Here is a 22979-nt window from a genome sequence, read left to right as displayed (position 1 = left end):
CAAGTAGTGCAAATTCAACAGCAAATCACTTTATATCAACGTGATGATTTTTTACCGTGTACAATTGACTTGCTTATTTACATGTAAGCTAAAGAGCCTATTTGTGGGTTTCGGACTATTTCGTTAAGGTACATATACATGATGAGGTCGGTCAAAAAGTAGCACTTTTTTATTCTTTTATATTAAAGAACAGATTCTTAAGAAGGAATCTTAAATTTTTTATAGAGGGCTAAGCAGTAGAAGCAAAGTTATAGCGCTGTTCATCTTGTTTCTTTACGGGGGCGGAACGCGTGGCGAGAAACTATAAACGTGAATGATCTCGAAATCATGTTTTACCAAAAACATTGTTGCAATGACTAGGATTAATGAAATATATTTCGGCCGATTCCAATTCTTGTTTTAAATTCTTCGTAATTTATTTGCCGTATCTGGTGTAGCGGTGAATATGGAGCTAAACAAATCTTATAAACTAACTTATAAACTATAAAGATAGCTAATCGTTGCAATTTAAGATTTCAACGATTTTTATCGGAAGTTGCTTATAATACTGTTCGTCATAATTTCTAATGCTTCTATGTTTGCGAGTCTGTGCAACTCATTTGTGCCAAACCAGGGAGGACGCTTCAAAATCATTTTCAGAATTTTATTCTGAATCCTTTGAAGCGTTTTCTTCCTAGTAGCACAACAACTTGCCCAGATTGGCACTGCATATAGCATTGCCGGTCTAAATATTTGTTTATAAATTAATAGTTTGTTCTTTAGACAGAGCCTAGAATTCCTATTTATAAGAGGATATAAACATTTTATATATTTGTTGCATTTTCTTTGGATTCCTTCAATGTGATCCTTAAAAGTGAGTTTTTTATCGTAAATCAAACCCAAGTATCTAACTTTATCTGACGACGTTAAATTCAAACCATTAAATTTAATAATATGGTTATTATTTGGTTTCAGAGAAGAAGCTCTTGGCTTATGCAGAAACACAATCAATTGTGTTTTTGCCGCATTAGTGAAAATTTTCCATTTTTTCAGGTAATCATTGAAAATATTCAAGCTTCGTTGCAGTCGACTGCAGATAATACGAAGACCCCTACCAGTGGCTGAGATGCTAGTATCATCACAGAAAAATGACTTTTTACAGCCTGTAGGTAGATTTGGAAGATCAGAGGTAAAAATATTGTATGGGATTGGTGCGACGCTTGATCCTTGAGGGACGCCTGCTTTAACGGGTAGCTTATTAGATTTACAATTCTGATAAGAAACCTGTAGGGTACGGTTAGTAAGATAATTTTTAATTATCTTTATTATGTAAATTGGAAAAATGAAATCCCATATTTTTGGAAATTAATCCTTTGTGCCAAACACTGTCGAAAGCTTTTTCGATTTCTAGAAGAGCAACTCCAGTGGAATAGCCCTCTGAGATATTTGCCTTTATCATGTTAGTTACTCTCACAAGTTGATGAGTAGTTGAATGTCCAATACGAAATCCAAACTGCTCAGGAAGAAAAATAGAATTCTTATTGATATGTGACATCATTCTACTTAGGATGATTTTTTCAAATAATTTACTAAAAGAAGAGAGTAAGCTAATTGGTCGATAGCTAGATGCTTCTGCTGGGTTTTTATCTGGGTTCAAAATAGGAATAATCTTGACATTTTTTCATCTTTCAGGGAAGTATGCTAATTGAAAACATTTGTTGAATATTTTGACCAAGTATCTCCTGGTGATTTCGGGAAGGTTTTTAAGAAGAATTTTGAAAATTCCATCATAACCTGGAGCTTTAATATTTTTTCACTTTTTCATGATGGATTTGATCTCATCATAGTTTGTTTCAACAATATCGTCTAGAGACAATACTTGATTTGAAACGTTTTCATATTTTTGTAAGACTTCGGTTTCAATAAGACTCACAACGTTGAGATTAAAATTATAGACGCTTTCAAACTGCTGAGCAAGTTTTTGAGCTTTTTCTTCGTTTGTAAGAAGTTTGTGGTCACCTTCCTTCAAAGCTTGAATTGGTTTTTGAGGTTTCTTAAGAACCTTAGAAAGTTTCCAGAAAGGTTTAGAACTTGGTTTGATTTGTTCAACCTCTTTCGCTAATTTTTCATTTCTTAAGAGTGTGAATCTATGCATAATTTCTTTTTGTAGACCCTGATAGATAGATTTCATAGTAGGATCACGAGAACGTTGATATTGACGTCTTCGAACATTCTTCAAGCGAATCAGGAGTTGAAGATAGTCGTCAATAAGGAGTATTAATTTTTTTCTGTGTTGTTGGTACTGAAAAATTTCTAGCATCAACTATAGAATTACTTAAATTTTGTAATGCCGTATCAATGTCAGCTTTATTTTGTATATCAAGGTCATGATTGAAATTATTCTCAATATAAGTTTTGTATCTTTCCCAATTCGCTTTATGATAATTGAGCTAATGGGATTGGAAACAGCTTCTTGAGAAAGTGACAAAGTTACTGGAAGATGATCAGAATCAAAATCAAAGAAATCAGCATGTGTAATCAATTCGCTACAAAGGTGACTTTGATCTGTCAAAACCAAATCAATTGTTGATGGATTCCTTACAGACGAATAGCACGTAGGACTATTCGGGAACAAAATTGAATAATAACCAGCAGAGCAATCATTAAAAAGTAGTTTACCGTTGGAATTGCTTTCAACATTATTCCAGGCTCGGTATTTGGCGTTAAAATCACCGATTATGAAGATTTCTTGTAAGTTTTTGTAAGTCTCCTTTCAAAAAATTAATTTGCTCGCCAGTGCACTGAAAAGGCAAATAGGCTGCAGCAATAAAAATGATACCAAGATCAGTTTCAACTTCGATACTCAAGCTTTCGATCACCTTGGTGTCAAGAGACGACGTAACGGAATGTTTGATCCTGCGATTAACCGCTATTGCGATTCCTCCGCCGAATCCAACAATTCGATCAAATCGATGAATAACAAAATTAGAGATACTCTTCAATTTAATATTTGGTTTTAAAAAAGTTTCGGTCACAACGGCTATATGCACATTATGTATCCTCAAGAAGTTGAAAAATTTAAATGATTATTTAAAGTCATTGTTAACATTAATTTCATTACAATTTTGTTAGCAATTTCCCACCCCGCTTGAAAAGCTTCAACCACGGAGGTAGAATTTAACATGGCAATCATCATAGGTAACATAGAGTCCTGCAAGTATTTTAATTTTTCTTCTGTTACGCTACCTAGATCCATTGGACTAAAGGAAGCGTTGGGCGCAAACGAGTTTGTAGGCGTGGTAACGGTAGCCGTTATATTGGCCTTGTTACCTGCCACTGAAGCATAAGATGACACACCATTGTAGGATGGTGCGACGGAGGTAGAAGAAGTTGTTAATCTATTTTGAATCGGATTAACACGTTTGGACGTGTTTTCTTGGAGTGTACCTGAAGAAGTAGATACATTTTTAATTTGCTGTTTTTGTTGTCTAGAACGAGAAATTATAATTGTTTCTCGAACAGAACAACCCCAGAAATTCGATTTATGATTTTCGCTACAATTAGCGCATTTGAAACTTTTTGTGGTTTTTTTTCACCGGACAAATATCTTTCGCGTGCGATTTATCACCACAGATCATACATTTGGAATTCAAATGACAATTTTTGTGCCGTGCCCAAAGCCTTCGCATCTATGACACTGGGTCATTTTTTGAATTCTGCCCCCATATCGTCTATAATGTTCCCACTTTACTCGCACGTAGAACATAAAACGTGCTTTTTCAAATACTTTCAAATTATTTACCTCATTACGGTTAAAATGAATTAAATAAAGCTCCTGGATATTTCCAGAGCGTACTGGCGTGTTATCGCCGCCAGCCTATTTTCTTCATACGAATAACTTGTGAAAGTGAAATGCCAAGTAAATTTTTCAATTCGTTCGCCAATCTGAAAAGAGACTTTCACGTCCGGAAGGAACGTCGAAAGCTCAGTTCGAAAGGCTTTGAAGTCGGAGATCATCACTGTTATAGGCGGAGATGATTGCGTTTTCTTCTCATTGGCATTATGCGCAATGCGAGGAAATTTAGAAATTTCATCAGCTTCACATTCGGATAAAACATCGAATGAGTTGCTGCAGTCAATTGAATTTTCGGGTGGAGAAGATAACCTTTTCCGTTTAGCTTTAATTTTTGGCGCTCGGCCTTTCTGGGAGGACCCAGGCATGTTGGAAGAATTAAATATTTCTTTAGGCTGAATTGTTCTTGAAAAATGTTTTAGTCTTGAAAAAGACTGATTGAGTAGAAAAAAGTAGGTAGTCTTGAGAAAGACTAATTGTCGAAAAAATATAGGTAGTCTTGAGAAAGACTGTTACTGTTGAAAAACTCTAGGTAAACCAGGAGCTATCAAGATTTGAGACCGGTTCGAACGAAGGTTCAAGCCGGTATGATATCACGGTTTTATTTCGATTATATCACGCTTTTTGAAAAATAGATAAGGCAAACTATGTTATGATCCAAACAGGGGCGGATCCAGAAAAAAATTTCGGGAGGGGGTCTGAAATTTAGATTTTCAAATGTTCAGTGTACAATACGTAATATATCATAACCACAAGTAAGCTTTGGTGGTTAAATTTGATTTAAAAGTATTTTGAGCTTAGAACGAATTTAAAATATAAATTATTTTAAAATTTCTTAACAAGTTAAAAAATTTCGGAGGGGGTCGCCTCCCCCTGGATCCGCCACTGGATCCAAATAAGCCCCATATTGTGTTAAAAGTGCCAGAATTAGTTTTTACAATTGATTTGCTTATTTACATGTAGGGTAAAGAGCCTATTTGTGGATTTCGGACTATTTCGTTAAGGTACATACATGATGAGGTCGGCCAAAAAGTAGCACGTTTTTATTCTTTTATCTTAAAGTACAGATTCTTAGGGGTCATGCATAAATGACGTAGCATTTTAGGGGGTAGGTGGGGTAAACCAAATTTGTGACGAAGTGTGACGAGGGGGAGGGTAGGGTCAGAAGTTGTGCGACGTAGCATTAAGTTTAAATTTTTTTGGCGGGCATCAAACCCATTAATTAGAGATAATTTAATGTTCCTCCATTCCCAAGTTGCTTTTCACGCGGTTTTTCATTTTGTAAATTTTACTGTTCGCGGAATAGCAGGCTCGCAAAGAAATGGAAAGATTTTTCATGCGGATTTAAATTTCCACATTAGTTAGCTAATATTGCTAACTAGTAGACTTATTTTGGTAGCTGAATTAAATTTTCTTTCGGATTCAATCAAAGAAAATTTAGTAATTTAGTTGAGCTTATGCTTCCTAAAATCGTTGGCCGCTGCAGGATTGTGAACTTCTCTTCATGCTTTATGACATGTAAAATTCTAAACAAAAAATATTTGTCATGAAATGGGCTTGTTTTGTAGGAAATTTGCCATTATAATGAAAATTTTGATAAAAGTCGTCAAACATTTTGTAAGGACATATATTTAAAAGAATTGAAAAACATGTAATTTTTTCATCTCCCGGTCGCGTTGCGTGGGGGGGGGGGGGGGGTTAGGCAAATGCTACGTCATTTACAAGGAGGAGGTTAGAAATTTGTGACCAAATGCTACGAGGGGGAGGGAGGGGTCGAAAATCGTCAGAAAAAATTTGTGTACGGCCCCTTAAGAAAGAATCTCAAATTTTTACAGAGGTCTATGCAGTAGAAGCAAAGTTATAGCACTGTTCATTTTGTTCCTTTACGGGGGCGGAACGAGTGGCGAGAAACTACAAACGAGAATGATCTCGAAATCATGTTTTACCAAAAACATTGTTGCAATGACTAGGATTGATGAAGTATATTCATCAATCCTAGTCATTGGCCGATTTCAATTTTTGTTTTAAATTATTCGTAATTTATTTGCCGTATCAGGTGTGGTGGGTAAAAAAAACGGCTTCTATTTTATTCGCTTAATTGTTCATTCAAAGCGACATATCTACAATGAGCGACTCTCTTTGATTACTTTCTCTTTCGATTTTTACGGCGTCAGTATGACACTTTCCACTTATTTTACAGTACAGATCGAATGACGGTGGTTTTGACTAGCATAGTATGCAAAGAGTTGAGGGATTAATGTTAAAGCGACCAAACTATTAACAGAAGAGAAAGTAAACAAAGAGAGTCGCTCATTGTGTATAGGGCGTTGAGCCCATTTTCGCCTTGTTTCTATTATCACCCTACCCATTTGAAGCTGTTGGTTAGAGCAGCGTCTGCCATCTTTGTTCAACGCGTTGGGTCAAACGATATGGAATAAGCGGATAATTTTTCCCCATACAGCTTCACTTTACCGTTTCATAAAGTTGTTGAACCGCCCAAAGCTAAACTTGAAGAAATCTGGCACGTTAAGGTTTTGGACAAATATCATAAAATTGGAATCGGCCGAAAGATATTTCGGCACTCCTAGACATTGCAACAACGTTTTTGGTAAAACATGATTTCAAGATAATTCACGTTTAACGTTTCGCGCCACGCCCTTCGTTCATGTAAAGGGACAAGATGAACGGCGCTATAACTTTGCTTCTACTGCTTAGACCTGTATAAAAACTTCAGATACTTTCTTAAAAATCTATACATTAAGATAAAAAAATAAAAAAGATGGGTGGGTAATGTCTAGGACATAACCGGAGTGTCGTGACTACTCGTTTGACTTGTAATTCAAATCGAATGATGCTCAATGAAATATGTGGGAATGTTTCAAGTTATTCTTTATAATAATTATGGTGGTTCTGAAAAGAACCTTTGTTGTTGGCGTCTGCGTTGATAGGGGATGCGCTGGATTCTAAGCTCGTTGAGACATTCATTCATGAAATGAACAAATTTCATATTTTCTTGCTTTGAAATATCAATGTTAAAATCTCTCGAAACAACCATCGGAATCTTTTTCCTAGCGTACAGAAATGAACACACTTAGCGAAAAACTAGGGGCGGGTAATGTCCGGGACATAACCGCGATGATCATATTCTTAAAATTCAAATGGCTAAATTTTACGCATTAAGTTCGATTCACTGGGCTCAGCGAAATTTTCCTGGAAATCCCGTTCGTTAGTATATTCAGTAAAACAATTTTATTACCGAGTTCTCCGCATTGAATACAGGTCAATAATTTCATATAATGATTTCAACAAGCAGACAATGGACATGTATGACAGGTGGGAGTGTTCTGGAGTGGTTTTAGTGGAGGTAACAACATAAAATCATGTATTGGACATTTTACAATGATTCTCCTTAACCTTGCAAAACCACGGGGTTGGCAGCAGAGGGTTAAGTTGTTTGGAAGAGATGACAGTTAATATATGATAACTAAAATATAAAATTGTTCTATAAATTGCAAAGTTATTGCCGCGTTGACCTGCAAATTTGTCATTTCATTCATATAGGAACAATCATTGAAATTATGTCAATTTATGCTTTGCAAGATTTGAAATAACTTCGAAGCGTGGTCACGACACCCCTGTTATGTCATATACATTACCAACCCATCTTTTCATCATTCGTTTTGGTGTAGCTTTCGCTTAGTGGCAGAGTTGCGACATTCACTGATTTTCTTGGAAGGATTTGCAAAAACCTTCGGGTTTGTAGATTAGAAAAACATTTTCATATGATTCACTGGTAAAAGTACAGAATTAACAAGCGCAAACTTAGTACTAGTTAATAAAAGAAACTTTCTAATTAAATTCTTTTTCCATTTTGCATTCGTCCTAATAAGGACGGTTTGTAGATAACTATGTTGATACAAGACGAGAATCTTTTGAAACAATTCAAACCATGCCGACGATTGTTTTTACTGCGTACATACATCTTTCCCCTTTCGCAGCTCACTCCGAATGAGTACGCTTTGCAGCCTTCGATGTTTTGGTGGCATTTTTAATGGCAGTTACTACCGCCTTTTCAGTGACTGCGTTTCTTAGCCTTTGGCTTTTTGGCCTTCTCACCGCCACCAACGTTTTTCTTCTCTCCGGTGGTAGCCGATTTGATTGGTCGTCCGATGCAGCTTCTCACGACCACGCACGTCTGTTATGCACTGCGTCTTACACACGTCTGGCTTTGAGAAAAGCTGCGACACCTCTATTTATAGGTTTTATCATTAATGTTGATTCTCATTTAAAGTAGTTTTTGAACTATCTAAACTAATTTTATATAGCAAACAACGTATCGGTAGCGAGCATTGAACGTTTTCCTTCCGATTTATGAAACAAGATTGGCAATCCGTTTAGTAGAAAAAAAGTTATTAAGGTTCAAAATGTACGTAACGCTTTCGCTAATATGCACTACTATCGCTTTCTCGCTCGTTCTCGTGGCGTGCATGAGCCTTTCCTTTCCGTCCGGCTTCTAATGGCATAACCAAAACTAATATGCCGGCTTTCCGACACCAACTGCTCTCGTCAAGCAACCCAATACGAATAATCATAGGAACAAACATGTAGGGGACCTATATATAAACTTTTCATTATCTTATTGTTCGGTTACTGCACCGTATTGACGGCTCTGTGCGGGATGGGCTGAAAATTTTCACTTTTCCGTGTCGTTTTCGAAAGATTTTTCAAAACACTATTTTTCCGTTGATAATAAATGTCCTACATATTTCAAAATTTAATACAACATTGGTACAAATATTTTCGACAAAATGCCGAAAAAATTGATTAAATCCATTCAGTACAACAAAAGATATAAGCGTTCAAAATCTTACATCATTTTTCTTCCGAAATTTTGAAAAGGGGCCCCTATATTGAAAGGTAAGTCGTTAATCACGACAAAAGCTCGACTTTTTGACCGATCTCATCATATATAAATCCTTAACGAAATAATCCGAAACCCAATAATAGGCTCATTAACCTACATGTAAATAAGCAAATAAATTGTAAAAAAGTCCTAAAAGTGCCAGGACACAACATGTGGCTTAATTGGATCAAAACGTAGTGTGCCTTGTCTGTTTTTCAAAAAGCGTGATATAATCGAGACCAAACCATGATATAATCGAGGGTGATATAAACGAGTATTGATATAAACGCATAGTGATATAATCGAAACTTTACTGTATGTGTTTTATACAACATAGATACAAAACTTTTAAACTATCTGTATGATTATTATTCACTCTGTACTATTATTATTCAATTGCTGCCCGATGCACATATTTTTCAAAAAAAAACAAAAAATGGTATTTTTCTAAATTATAGAAAATAAGCTGATTTTGCGATGAAATGCATGGAGACAACAAGTTTATATGCAAATTGCAGTAACTAAAAAATTCAAATTGTTAGACCGAGGATTTCTCCAAGTCTATTATTACGATGAAGCGTCCATTTAGATGCATGGGTTATACTTGGTCTAAACATGCTTGTACTGCTCCCTGGTATAGTTTTGAGCAACCACGTTTTGTTGTCATGCTTGCTGACATACTACGACTGACAACCTTCTCGCAAACAAATTCGCCAAGCTGGAGTATACGCCAAAGTGAGCTTTTTGGTCAAATCACGGCCGGAGATTCCAGTGTTCTTTTGCACTATTCTACTGATTTTCGCACGTAGTATCCTGTCATATATTTCACCTCTAGATTTGTTTTGCTTTGCATGATCAAACGTCATAGTTTCCTGGTAACGTTTAAGCATGGTATTCAAAATCGATTTTTTGAAATTTATATCCTTTGGTGATCACTTCTGTTGACCTCGTTGGTTTTCAATATGAACGACCAGAATTATTTACGTCTTTTGCATTCCACTTTTGATAACTTCTGAATATGTTTATGAATCTTGATTAAATTTTCACCACAAAATTCTTCCTTCCTTCCGATTCGCAATGATAACCAGAGGTGCAGCAGTAATTAAAAGTACGGGTCCAGATTTTAAACTGAATATCTTTTAATCCGTCTCCACTTAATCAAAGATTACTCAAAAACGAGCAAATTCGGGCAAGAATTCCATAATATTCTAAGGGGAGAATCGTTCAAGTTGCCTTGAAATATAGTGGACATATGTGGACAAAAAAAAGTATTTGAATAATTTAACAAAAATGTATGTTGAAACCGTCTGCTACAAAAGTGTGAAAGTTATTGACATTTTCTATAAACAAATAAAATAATATCTTTTGACATCAATACATATAAATAAAGTACATGCTGTCAGCATAACTTTCCATTATTCCACATTTGAAACCGGCACTTTTATCAAAATCCAGCTGCACTTTAATAATATTGATATTTCGAGCGCTCGATAAAAATATGGGCAAAACACGATGGTTTAAACTGTTTGGATGTGGCAACACCTCAAATATGGAAATTTTTGGGCGTTTCACTTAAAATAGCATGCACCATCTAAAGGACAACATATGCACTAGAATCCAAAGTACTACCACGCAATTTTCGACTTTTGGCCAGGTTTTTAGGCAAATCCGCCACTGTGCAATGTCATGAAGCGTCGAGATCTGGTATAATGTTAGAAAAATGTCTTTGTGATACAAGCAATATTTTTAAATTGAGATGGAACTTGAGTTTGGAAATGCAGCTGACACATTTTTTCGTGACACTACAACGATTTGACGATTCTTCATTCGACAAATATGTTATAACTTTATCAAATGACCGATAATGTAGCGTAACGTTACAACGCGTCACAAATTAGAACTTTCAACATATTTCAATAAAAGTTAAATCAAATTCTAGTATATTCAGTTTATGTTGATTGAATCTTTCGTGAAATTTTGTTTACTTTCCGAATCTGTAATAAGTTTTGATGTAGGCATTCATTTGATAAAGTTATAACATATTTCTAGCCAAACATGTCAAATGGTTCTAAGTGTAAATGACAGTTTCTCTTTGATTGCTTTCACTTTCGCGAATAAGTCGGCAGTTTATGCGTTTGTTCCTTAACTCTTAGCATAATATGGTAGTGGAAATGAAAGTTTTTCGATATATCCTGAAACAATATTGACAAGTTTTATGGAGACGCCGTAATAATCGAAAGAGAAAGAGAGGCTCTCATTTGCACGTAGGACCATTTGACATGTTTGTCGAGATTTGTCGAATGAAGAAAGAATGTGTCAGTTTTTATTTTATTTGTATGCACGATGAATCAATGAAATGTCGAAATCTTGTGTCAATTCGAATAGAAACTAGTTTTTTGAATTTTATTTGAAAATCTCCGTTTAAAAATTAAAAGTACCAGAGAGGCAACTTTTGCCAAAACAATTTGTTTATGAGAAGATCAGGGCATTGCATTTATCGCTCATATGAGTAACTGCGCCCGGATAGTTTGCTACTGCGACAATAAAAACTAACATTTTCACACGAAAAGTTATTGGCACTCACAAAACTTCTCCGGATAAATACGTGTTATTTCTTCGGATAAATAAAACAGCCGGAGAATGAGTGAATGAGTTTATCACGGTATCCTTTTTGCGTTCGCTGGTTTGCTGTCGTTATTCCAAAACACGAAAAAACAAGTCTGTCATACTTCTTTGCCGCTTTTCTTTGTAATTAAATGTATTTTTTGAAGTTTTAATTGATTTCCACGAAATTAAAATTTCATCACCTTCTCCGGTGAGAAGGAAAAAGTCAAATAAATTTTATCCGGAAAATCATTATCACGCTATTTGTGGAGACGGAGAATTTTGCGACTCATCTTATTTCGGAAAAGTTGGACATCGGATAAGCTTCTTCTCGCGTGAATGAGAGAGAATTACAATGCCTGGAGAAGATACAAGATTCGTTGTTTCATGCAGTTCTAAGACATTTGGCATAGAAATTAAATTAAAAGCAGCCTTTTTCAACTCAAATCCAGAATTTTCCAAGCTTCATAAAGGCTATCTGGCAGTAGATCTCGACGTTTCATTACATCCTAAGCCATTTAGCATAAAAAATTCGAACTCAATTTTTGAATATGCTAAGGTTCCTTTTGTGTTTTTTCACGGGTGGAAATTTTCGCACTTTGGCAGTTTTGCGCAACCCCTTAATCGCGGCCGATTGAGCTAAACTTTTTTTGTTGAGATGCATCCGGTTAATAAATTCGATGATTACTTGTTGTCCATACATACCATTGGCTTTCTAATATACAGCCATCTGAATAGATGCTCCTTCCGTCACCTTCAAACAACTAGCGTCAACTGATTTCATAAATATAGGTGCAGTAAAAGATTTGTTGCTGGAATTTACATGACATGAACGACAGTCAAACATGAATTAAGTAGGGAGTAGGTGGGCCATTTCCATGTACACAAATTATTATTTGAAGGTCAAAGAGAAAAAGAAAGCCAAAGTAAATACCGAAAGGGGCGCAAAACTGAGACTCCGCCAAGGGTGCCAGAAGACCACGCTACGGCTTTGTTTGCGTGTGCGAGCACCAAATATGGGAATTCTGGAGCGTTTCACTTAAAACAGCATGCAAAAGCGCCATCTGAAGGACAATATCTGTACTACGGCAGAAAGTACCACCCTGTAATTTACGATATTATTTTTAACTTCCATTCTATCGTAATACGTGTAACATAAGCAATCTAGTATAATAGTTAAATAGAATATTAAACGCTAAAGAATAAATCGGGTGCAAGTATTTAGGCGGTACTAGACCTTGAATTATAGTAGCATTTTGTGAAATATTGATATTATTTTTTTTTCATCAAGCAAATTGGGTACCGCGCCTAATTAGAACATTCCTGGCCCTTTACAATTTTGTTTTCGCTTTAAAAGTACATAGCTCCGATACGTATTCAGTTTCAGATGTACACAGTACTAGAAAGCGCCAGAACAAGAGTTTACGCGGAGTAGAACAGTCGCTTATATCAAAATGAAGTGCAAAGTTTGTTTCAGGTCCGTCAACTGCAAAGTGTTTCATATCTCGATGGATTACATTAAAGCAAGAACGATTTGTGTCTTTAATTTTGTTCTAGGATCATCATATTTGTGGTTATAAACACAAATTTCGCATGTGGAATGTACATATGTGAGGACTATTACGGATCTCAGGAGTGCGGTTTCGACAGTGTGTATATTTATGATCTGACCGATAGTATTGAATTTTGCAGAAATTATGATTGCTCCACCGTTAAATTCTCCAACTCTTACATTATTGAAATCCCTAGGAAGATGTTTAGTATGTACAGTTACATACAGTCTTTGAATGTGTCGAACAGCGGCGTTCAAAACATCAATTGGTATACATTCGAAGCTGCCAATAACCTAAAACACCTGAACATGTCCAGCAATAACCTGAAGGAACTTCAAAATTATGCTTTCTCTATGGCCAATAGTTTAGAAATTTTGGATTTAGGCAACAACCAGATTTCAAGTATCGACGAAAAAGCTTTCTCCAACTTGAATGCACTGCAATCGCTTTTTCTGGCGGGGAATGAGTTAAAAGTTTTGAAGGAGAACGTGTTTGATGCGTTGAAAAATCTGTCGAAACTTGATTTGCAGAACAATAAGCTGATTTCTCTGGAACATAACTTATTCAAGAACGTGAAAAAACTTGATTATCTTTGGCTGAAAAACAACAGCCTAACGAGTCTTGAATTTACCAAATTAAACGTTAAGATATTGAATGCAATGGACAACCAACTGAGAACAATAAAAGTTACCAGGGGATTGCAAGAGTTGTACCTCAGCAATAATAACATATCTGAAGTTTTTGTGGATTATTTTTTAGATCTCCAACTGAGATCTCTGGATTTGTCATGGAATAATATCTCATTATTGGGTGTTATTAGCGAAATATCATCGTTACAGGTTCTTGATCTGTCACATAACAAAATTGGTCCTCTGAATTTAACTACTTTTGCCAAATTATCAGGGCTGATAGATTTGAATCTGGAAGAGACACAAATCTCCAATCTACAGCATGGAACGTTTTCGCAACTTACCTCACTCAAGCGCCTCGACATTTCCTACAACAATTTCAACCGCATTGATTTCGACATTTTCATCTCTTCAACTCTCATGGAAGAAATCTACATCGAAGGAAATCATCTCAAGGATATCAACTATGAGGAAATCCACAAAATTTTTCCATCTCTTAAAAAAATTAGCATTGCTGATAACAACTGGAACTGCTCTTACCTCACTAAAATGATCCAAACCATGAACGTATTCAAGATCGTGGTTGGCGGTTTCAATACTGAAACTTTGATCGCCGATAAGACAAATGTCAAGGGGATTTACTGTTCGGATGATAAAAACCCTGTTCGCAGCTGGAATGTCACGGCCAAACATTTGGACAAGAATCTTAATGATTCTGTCCCTATTGTGGACACCAGCGAGATCAAGGAGATCATGCAGAATGTCATCGATGACGTCGGTCGGTTCAACGAACACAAAGAGTCCCTGATCAATAAATCTGATCATCTAGAGGGCGAAATTTTCGATCTCACCAAGAAACTAATCTCACTCGAGAATAATATTTACGACGTGAGTAAATCTGTTCTGGATATAAAAATGACTCTTCTAGCAAATGCGACTAATGAAACGTTCGCATCCAACGATTTGAAGAAGACTATGCAGGAGTTAAATGAGTTAACGCTGGCCAAAGTGAAACAGTCGGATGACAACTTGGAGTTTAAAATCTACCAACAATCGTTCAAATTTGACAAACTAAAGGAATCAATCGAAGAAACTGCCGGAAAGCTGCAAGTTTTGAGCAAACAGTTGACCTCCAGTTCTGGGTTTATGAATCACTATTCAACACAACAAGAGTTGAAATCCGTCGCAGCGGCATCCGGATCGAGCTCGTTGGAAATAATTATGGTTCTTATATTGTTGCTTTTAGTTACATTGCTTGTAATTGTGTTGGTAGTGATGTATCGGAACAACCTTACCTTTGGGTCAAGAAAACGATCTCGCTATGGAACGGCGAACACTTTAGCCACTATCGTTGATAATGACATCTAAATCGTGCACGCTGATAGGACAGCGACATTACGCCGAAATAAACCATGAAGAGAACTCAATCCATTTTTGGTTTAACATATGTTTGCAACAACACCATACACAAAAATAAACATTCGCTGTAACTGACTATTGCTTGATCACTCGCGTTTCACAAGATATCACCATTTCATTTATGGAGGGGTGTGTTCTCGGTTATGGGTCGTCCGCCATATTTGTCGTTCGCGTTTTTCTAGCACTATATTTTCAAAGATACTGGACAGTTATTGAAAAGCAATAGTTTTATCAAATTTTCTATAACTTAACTGGGGAGAATGAGAGACAAACAAAATTGAGTTTTAAGGTATTTCTATAACGCTTCTAATTGCTTGAACTGGCTACTCTTTTTGCCCGTTTTAACGTGATCACTTTTCAAGTTTTTGCCAATTTTATCAAGAAATACCCATTAAAATTCTAGGTCACAAGATACAGATCTATGATCTTTCCTGGAAAGATGTGTATCTTGGCAAGAAGAACGACGTTTTGGAACATGCTGAAACTTTAGGTACGATATTTAAAAAATTGTGTCAAAAAATTCATGCGGTCAATAACAAATAACGGTCTGCAATTTCGAGTATAATACAAATTGAGGTTTTGGGTCTTCAGTCAAAGAGTTCGCAAAAAAGCCGTTCAACACTTCTGTGCACTTTATATTTATCTTCATACTTTAAAAAGACTTCAAGCAAATATCATATCAGTTCAAGGGGGTTAATCATCAAAATGAAGATCTTGGACATTAATAAATCAATCAATCAGACTTTGCCGTTTTCGTGTAAATGAATTATCACACGGTTTTGCATTTCTTATAAAAGAAATGTATAGAATTCGGTTTCACTGTCGAGATCAACTCAGTTTAATAATTTGAGACAATTTCTGTATGTGTGCGTTTTTTCTTTGGTTATATTGTAGTAAGGTTTAAAAAGTTTCAAAATCCTCGCCTGTAGTACAGTGGCACTGCTAGGGACACACGACTCGCGTTCGTGCCTAACCACTAAAAACATTCCTTACTCTTTTTTCGCCCTTCTTTCCCACAGAACTACATCAAGGTATTATTTTGAGGGTGGGGTCTTCGTGCTTTCGTCGCACCTCTTTCTTCTGTACTACCTCGAAGCCTCACTTGGGTCATGAAATTACCCTCTTTTGTTTATTGTCCCCATCTATTACTTCACCATTTTAGCTCTCGTCCCCGTGAGCCGCATAGATGCCGAATCAATGAGCCATTTAGCTCCTTTTTTCGTAATTCATTCGGCTTCCGGCCTTATCACTATCTACTTCCCCGACGGAGGAATTTCTGCCGACAGCGATATCCGCTTCCTTGAGCCATTTAGCCCCCAGCTTTATCGAGATCAACTCGGACATTATCTTACTCCGACTGAGAGTTCCCCGGCAACGGAATTTTTCTCGGTACAGTTGTTTGTTTCGAGAGCCAATTTCGTCACGATTGTTTCGGGTAGTCCACGGTGGTGAATCTACCGTACCGTGAATTCCCCGGCGGTAGAACCATTTAGCTCCAACTTTGTCCCGATCTACTCGATCTAGTCCCCGGCGGTGGACCAAACCTACTAAACCGACCAACCAGTAGTTGCTGAGGTCCATGCAGCAATTCCGGCTGGAGTGTAGCTTCTGGTTTACAAGCGTCTCAACGACCCACTGCTAGCTATTCGACGCGGTCTACTCGATCTAATCCCCGGCGGTGGATCTCGCCTACTCATGAGCTACCCGGTAGAGTGTCGAGGTCAGTCCGGCGATTCCGTTGACCCCTGACGTCTGGTTCACTGGCGCCCCGACGACCCGAACCCGGTGCTATGCCGCATACCAATCAACTGGTCCCCGATGGTGAACCCAGCCTACACCGTCAGAGAGTTCCCCGACGGTGGAATTTCTCCCAAAACCAGGTTTGTGATTTCACGGCGGCGTTCTAGCCCATAGCGCTACTTTGTTGGTCCCTTCGCCACTTTCTCTGCAGTTCGAACTCGTTACCACTCTGTCACAGATATGCTCGTCGTGGAACATCTCTTCGATGATGTTGTCCTTTGTTATGCCTTCGGGCTTCTTCGAACCTAGGACGTTCGAAGACCACGTGTTCCGATGTCTCTTGCACGTTCACATACGCCGGGCAAAGGGGTGACGAAGCTATCTAAATCGATGCAAGTACTTCCGGAAGCATCCATGCACGGACTAAAACTGCATCAAATGAAAGTTCGCCTCTCCCTGCTCCCTATGTATCCAAGCAGACACATTTGGGATGAGTCGGTGTGTTTATTTTTCTTTCACCGCATTGTCCCACTCATGCTGCTAATTAACCAACGAGTCCGCTCGGACCAGTCTCCTTGCATCACGCGAATTTCTCCGATGGTAGCACTCCACGTTCTCAATCAGAGGGAATCATCCCAGCAATTAGGCATACCGCCATCGCCAACACGAACAGCCATTAGGCGAAACGTGCCTGTCAGCTTCGTCCGATTCCGCTTTGAGTTGAACGCAGCAGCCCAGGCGGGTACACCATACATCTGTAATGAGTATGATACACCCGCCAGGAGACTTCTTGTGCTACCTTTTGTTCCTCCGTGATCCGGCATGGTCCTTGATAATGCGTTAGTTTCCCTCGCAGCCTTCTCACATACATAGTCGACGTGGCTGTTGTAATTTAACCGATCGTCGTCCATCATACCCAGGTGCTTCAGCGCACGCATCGATGTCCCCCAACGCTGATTTCGACACACTAGATTTTTTTACGGTTGCTGACCAGCACTATCTCAGTCTGTTAGTGAGCCAGCTGCAACTTGACGTCATCCATACAGGTTTGATTGCCTCAGATCTTTCTCTATGAACGCATCTACTGTATTTTAGGCAGGCAGCACGAAATATGCTGAGCCTTTCGTTCCACCAACGGAACGAACGTCGGCAGCTCCTTGACTGTATTTTCGCACCATTGTTAGATGACTCGCTCTCGCCAATGTTCCGGTCAGCTCATCGGCATTCGGAATTGGAGTGAGGCTATCCGCACGAAGTGCTTCCGCAAAGAGATTCTTATTGAAGTGTTTTATTTTTCACTTCCACTCGCCAGTCCTCACTCACCGCGTTACAGTGCAGTTCCGCCGACCAATGGTGTAGTAGATCGCCTGGTGGTCGCTATGTATGTACTGCTCACTAAGTTGCAAATTCATGTTATCTATCAGCGACGGAATGCAGAATGTTACGTCGACGTTGGATTCCCGACAATGTATACCGAATGCGCTGATGAAACTTTCTTTGCACATCCTTACATCCTGCTTCGCCAGAACTTCCGTTGGCCAGCATGCTAACCCACTCCACGGCGCAAGCGTTAAAGTCTCCTCCGATAATAACTGGAGTTCTTTCGACTAATGAGCCAGTTAGTGCGTCCAGCATCCGATTGTACTGCTCTGGTGTCCATCGTGGGAGAGCATAACAGCTACAAACGAGCACGCTGTTTATCCTGGCGATCATGAAGCCTTCGTGTGTGCTATCCACCACACCTTGGACAGGGAAACCGCCCATTATGTGGATTGTCGCCATCCCTGCAATATGCCACACCCAGTTACCGTTATCAGGAGGAACACTATATGGCTCTGCAACGGTGCACTTCGTTTCTGTTGTTGACTACCACAACACTTTTATCTTGACGGTCGCCACGAGCTTGTTGTCGACGACCACAGGTAGTCGAATAATCGCCGTTTCGTCTAGACCCGTGCACTCGGTTACGGCTTCCTCCGACAGGGCTCTCACGTTCGCTTCGCTGTCCAGGGATTTAGCAACGAGCTCGCGGTTGGTCAAGCTTTTCACGGAAGGATCAATCTTCAGCTCGTACATCATCTCGTCTTTCTGAGTGCGCCTCGTTTTAACAACGTTTTCTCCCAATTCCTTCAGCTCTGGATACTCTCTCACATTCTTTAGAAGAGTTGCGTGGGTCTTCTTATCGTTCGCTTCGATGATCACTGCATCGCCCTTGTACCTCTCCCGAGGAGGATTACGTTTCTCTTCCTTCTCTTGTTCCTTCTACTTTTCTTCTTTTTGATTCCATTCCCTCCGCTTCGCCTGCTGGCTTCCCACGATGCTCCAGTCACGGTCTTTCCCAACGTTTCTCTGGACGCTGGTGCCCTCTAGCGCATTATTCTCCTTTTTCGGGTCCTCTTACCAACCCGGTGCACAGTGGTCGGAAACGCCAAAAATGTGAACTTAATTCACTAGAGGCCAAACCATCGAATATATTCACAGGATGTCTTTGGAGGAATTGTTCGTATTAATATTCCCCACAATCTGATAACAATTGAAATAAGGCATGGCTTACTATGATCGAAATAAAAAAAAACTTTTTATATTGACGAGTTAGAAAGTTGGTGTCTTCGACAAAATTTTAGAAATGGTCATAGTGAAGAATTTTGTTGCAGAACTTGAGCTTGTAGGACTAAAGGTTATCGATTTATAAGGCATTTTCTATGGCTACCCCCTTAAATCTAGTTTTAGATATCAATGTAGATATCAAAAGTACATAATTTTGCGAAGACTGTATGTAATTCGTTTCAAAGTTATTGAAATTTTTAACATTTTTTTGCACCAACTTCAACTACGTATAAAAAAGAAAGGTGCAAACCAAAATGCACGAACAGGCGTTTTTTTAACTTTCTAAACTATGCACAATAAAGCTAAGAAGGTTTGGTGCGTAGCACTCTAGAACCCTATGAATAGGGTAAGTTTACTTTATCATGTTTTTTGACTTTTTTCACACAAAAATCAGCAAAAAAAAAAAATTTCGATTTTTTCCGTAAAATTTTGTAATCAATGGTATGACATCCTTTTGTAAGCATTGAATTCATTATGACATGTCCATTTGAGTATATATTAGTTTGGGATCTCCAATGATATTAAAAACTTCACATTTTTACTCCCACGTTTATAAAATCTGAAATATTCAGGTATAAGTGAAAATAATACTTGTAATTGAATATCAAACCAAGAACTTCAAAAATTGGGGCAAAAAAATTTAATTTTTTTTTCTGACTTTGTATGGAAAAGGTCAAAAACATGATAAAGTAAGCTTACCCTATTAATAGGGTTCTAGAGAGCTACGCACCAAACCTTCTTAACTTGATTGTGCACAGTTTAGACAGTTAAAAAAGTGCCTGCTCGTGCATTTTGGTTTGCACCTTTCTTTCTTATACGTAGTTGAAGTTGGTATAAAGGAATGTAAAAATCTTCAATAACTTTGAAACGAATGAGTATTTTCACATGCAGTCTTTGACAATATTATGTAGTTTTGACATCTACATATTTGTCTTGAACATAGTTTGCACGAAAAGTAACAATGAAAAAAGTTATATTAAAAAATAGATTTAAGGGAGTTTCCATAGAAAACGCCTTATAAATCGATAAACTTTAGTACTACAAGCTCGAGTTCTTCAACAAAATTCTTCACTATGAGCATTTCTAAAACATTGTCGAAGACACCAACTTTCTACCTCGTGAATATAAAAAGTTAATTTTTTAGCTCGATCACAGTAAGCCATGCCTTATTTCAATTGTTATCAGATTGTGAGGAATATTAATACGAACAATTCCTCCAAAGAAACCCTAGGAATATATTCGATGGTTTGGCCTCTAGTGAATTAAGTTCACGTTTTTGGCGTTTCCGACCACTGTGCGGTGTGTCCCTCACTCTTTTCTCCGATCGAGTATTGTGGTGGCTCTTCGGCGTCACCTCAGTTTCTGTCGTAGCGAGTTCTGTGGCTTTTTCGGCTGATTTAACTCCCATCAAGAGCGCATTCTACATGCGCTCTTCTCTACGTTGACCAGTTGGATGGCGTGGTCGATCCAGCGATTCCGGTTGGATGGTGGCTTCCAGTTCACTGGTGCCTCAACGACCCTATACTGCTGGTTTATCGCGTTCGGTGATACTCGGCGTAGTCCCCGACGGTGGAGCAAGCCTACCTCGTCGGAGAGTTTCCCGATGAAAGAATGTCTCCCGCAACCGTTGACGGACGCGTTATTCTTGCTTCGATGCAGTCCGGCAGAGTGCCGAGGTCAGTCCACTGGTGCCCCGACGATTTAAGCCGGCGATTCGCTACGGACTACTCGGAATAGTCCCCGACGGTGGATCTTTCCAACTCCGACTAAGAGTTTCCCGGCAGTGGAAGATCTTCCGGAACCGATTTTACCCGCGCAGAGGCTGAAGTTGGTCCTGCAATTCTGGGTAGAGGGTGACTTCCTGTTCACAGGCGCATAGACGACCATTTGCCGGTGCTACTTCCCGATCTACTCGAACTAGTCCCCGGCGGTGGGCCTAACCTACTCCGACGGAGAAATTTCCCGACGCTGGTTAGTTAGGTGCCGAGGTCAGTCCTGCGATTCCGGGGGGAGGATAACTTCCGGTTCACAGGTGCTTCGACGACCTACCGTCGACAATGCGTACGCTCAGTCTAATTCCCGACGATGGATCTAGCCTACTCCGGTCGCGGCCGGTGGTCTACTTTATGTACTGTGTTTTTTAGAGAGCAGTAAAAAAATTTCAAGAAAACCCTGAGACAGGGAAAATGTACAAAAATCCCAAATGTCTCAGGGAACGGGTTTGGGCTGCCGTCACCCGACCAGCTAAAAAACCACTGCTCTTGCCCAGGACCTGATACCTCCTCGGCACTACCTTACGGCATTACTTCAGGGAAGGGTTTTTATATGCATAACACACACTCTAATTCAACTACTTACTAGTTCGTTTCTTCCGCAGGGTTACTGCGCCGCTCCTCGACACACCACCAATTATCCACCATCCACACAGACTGGCAATTTCTGCATGGCAGTAGGAAAGCTGGCTGTGAGTCGAGACTTAGTGCTCCTCCTCTACGAAGACAATCTGGGCGGCAAACTTCAGATTGTCTAGTTCATCGAGCCCTTGGACTCCCTTATGCCATTCAGCACCACGACTCGGCTCCCTTGTACCAGTTAGCACCGCAACTCCCTTCTCGTACAATTCCGCGCCATTTACTCGTTGAGCTCCCGACTTGTTCGCGAACTACTCGGTCTAGTCTCCGGCGGTGGACTTAGCCTACTCCGACGGAGAGTTTCCCGGCGAGAGAAGTTCTCCCGAAACCGAGCCAGCCAGCTAGGTGTCGAGGTCAGTTCGGCGATTCCGGTGGAGCAGGGCGTTCGCTGGTGCCCCGACGACCCGCGACTGGTGGTGTCTCTTCGCGGTCTACTCCGTCTAGTCCCCGGCGGTGAATCTAGCTTACGCCGACAAAGAGTTTCCCGGCGAAGGAAGTTCTCCCGATACCGATTCTTCTTTGGTTTTAGCACCACAATTTCTTGAGCCCTTTGGCTTCCTCTCGTTCCGTTTCGCTCTACTTTCCCGTTGAGCCATTCAGCTCCCGCTCTTACTTGTTCGCGAACTACTCGGTCTAGTCCCCAACAATGGATCTAGCCTGTTCTCCTGAAACTGAGTGGTAGATTTCTCCTGATACCGATGTTCGTTTCTGTGAGCCATTTAGCTCTCCGCGTCGTCCCAATCTACTCGATCTAGTCCCCGGCGGTGGATCTAGCCTACTCAACGGGCCATCCAGCAGGTGCTGAGGTCTATCCGGCGATTCCGGGTGAAGCGTAACGTCCGGTTCATCAGCGCCCCAACGACCCACTGCTAGCTGTCCTACGCGGTCTACTCGGTCTATACTTTATCTACTGTGTGTGCGTGTGTTTTTTGTAGTAAGATTAAAAAAGCTTCAAAAGCCTGGCCTGTAGTGTATTGGCACTGTGTGGGACTCACGACTCACGTTCGTGCCTAACCACTAAAAACATTCCTTACTTGTAACGCCCTTATTCCCCACGGAACTACGTCATCGTATTACTACTGCTCTATCTAGGAGCCTCGCTTGGTTCATCATGGAGTGGCACAACCTATGAGCTTTGATTTAACTGTCGACTTTTCTCTTGCTTATTGTCTCCATCTGTTACGTCGTCGTTTATTTCTCGTCCCCATGGTGAGCCATTTCAGTGCTGATTCCCTGAGCCATTTAGCTCATGTTTCCGTGAGTCATTCAGCTCCTAGCCTT

General features: G+C 39.4%; 1 protein-coding gene across 2 annotated transcripts in view; it reads right to left on the bottom strand.

Annotated features, from left to right (window-relative positions):
* The window catches only part of LOC131683627 (cardioacceleratory peptide receptor-like), a 307350-nt gene that overhangs the window by 45527 nt on the left and 238844 nt on the right, over nucleotides 1–22979 (bottom strand). The window lies entirely within an intron of this gene.

The sequence above is a fragment of the Topomyia yanbarensis genome, chromosome 2 (assembly GCF_030247195.1).
Source record: "Topomyia yanbarensis strain Yona2022 chromosome 2, ASM3024719v1, whole genome shotgun sequence".
Lineage (NCBI taxonomy): Eukaryota > Metazoa > Arthropoda > Insecta > Diptera > Culicidae > Topomyia > Topomyia yanbarensis.
The sequence above is the reverse complement of the archived record's forward strand: the minus strand, read 5'-3'. Positions and strand labels throughout refer to the sequence as shown.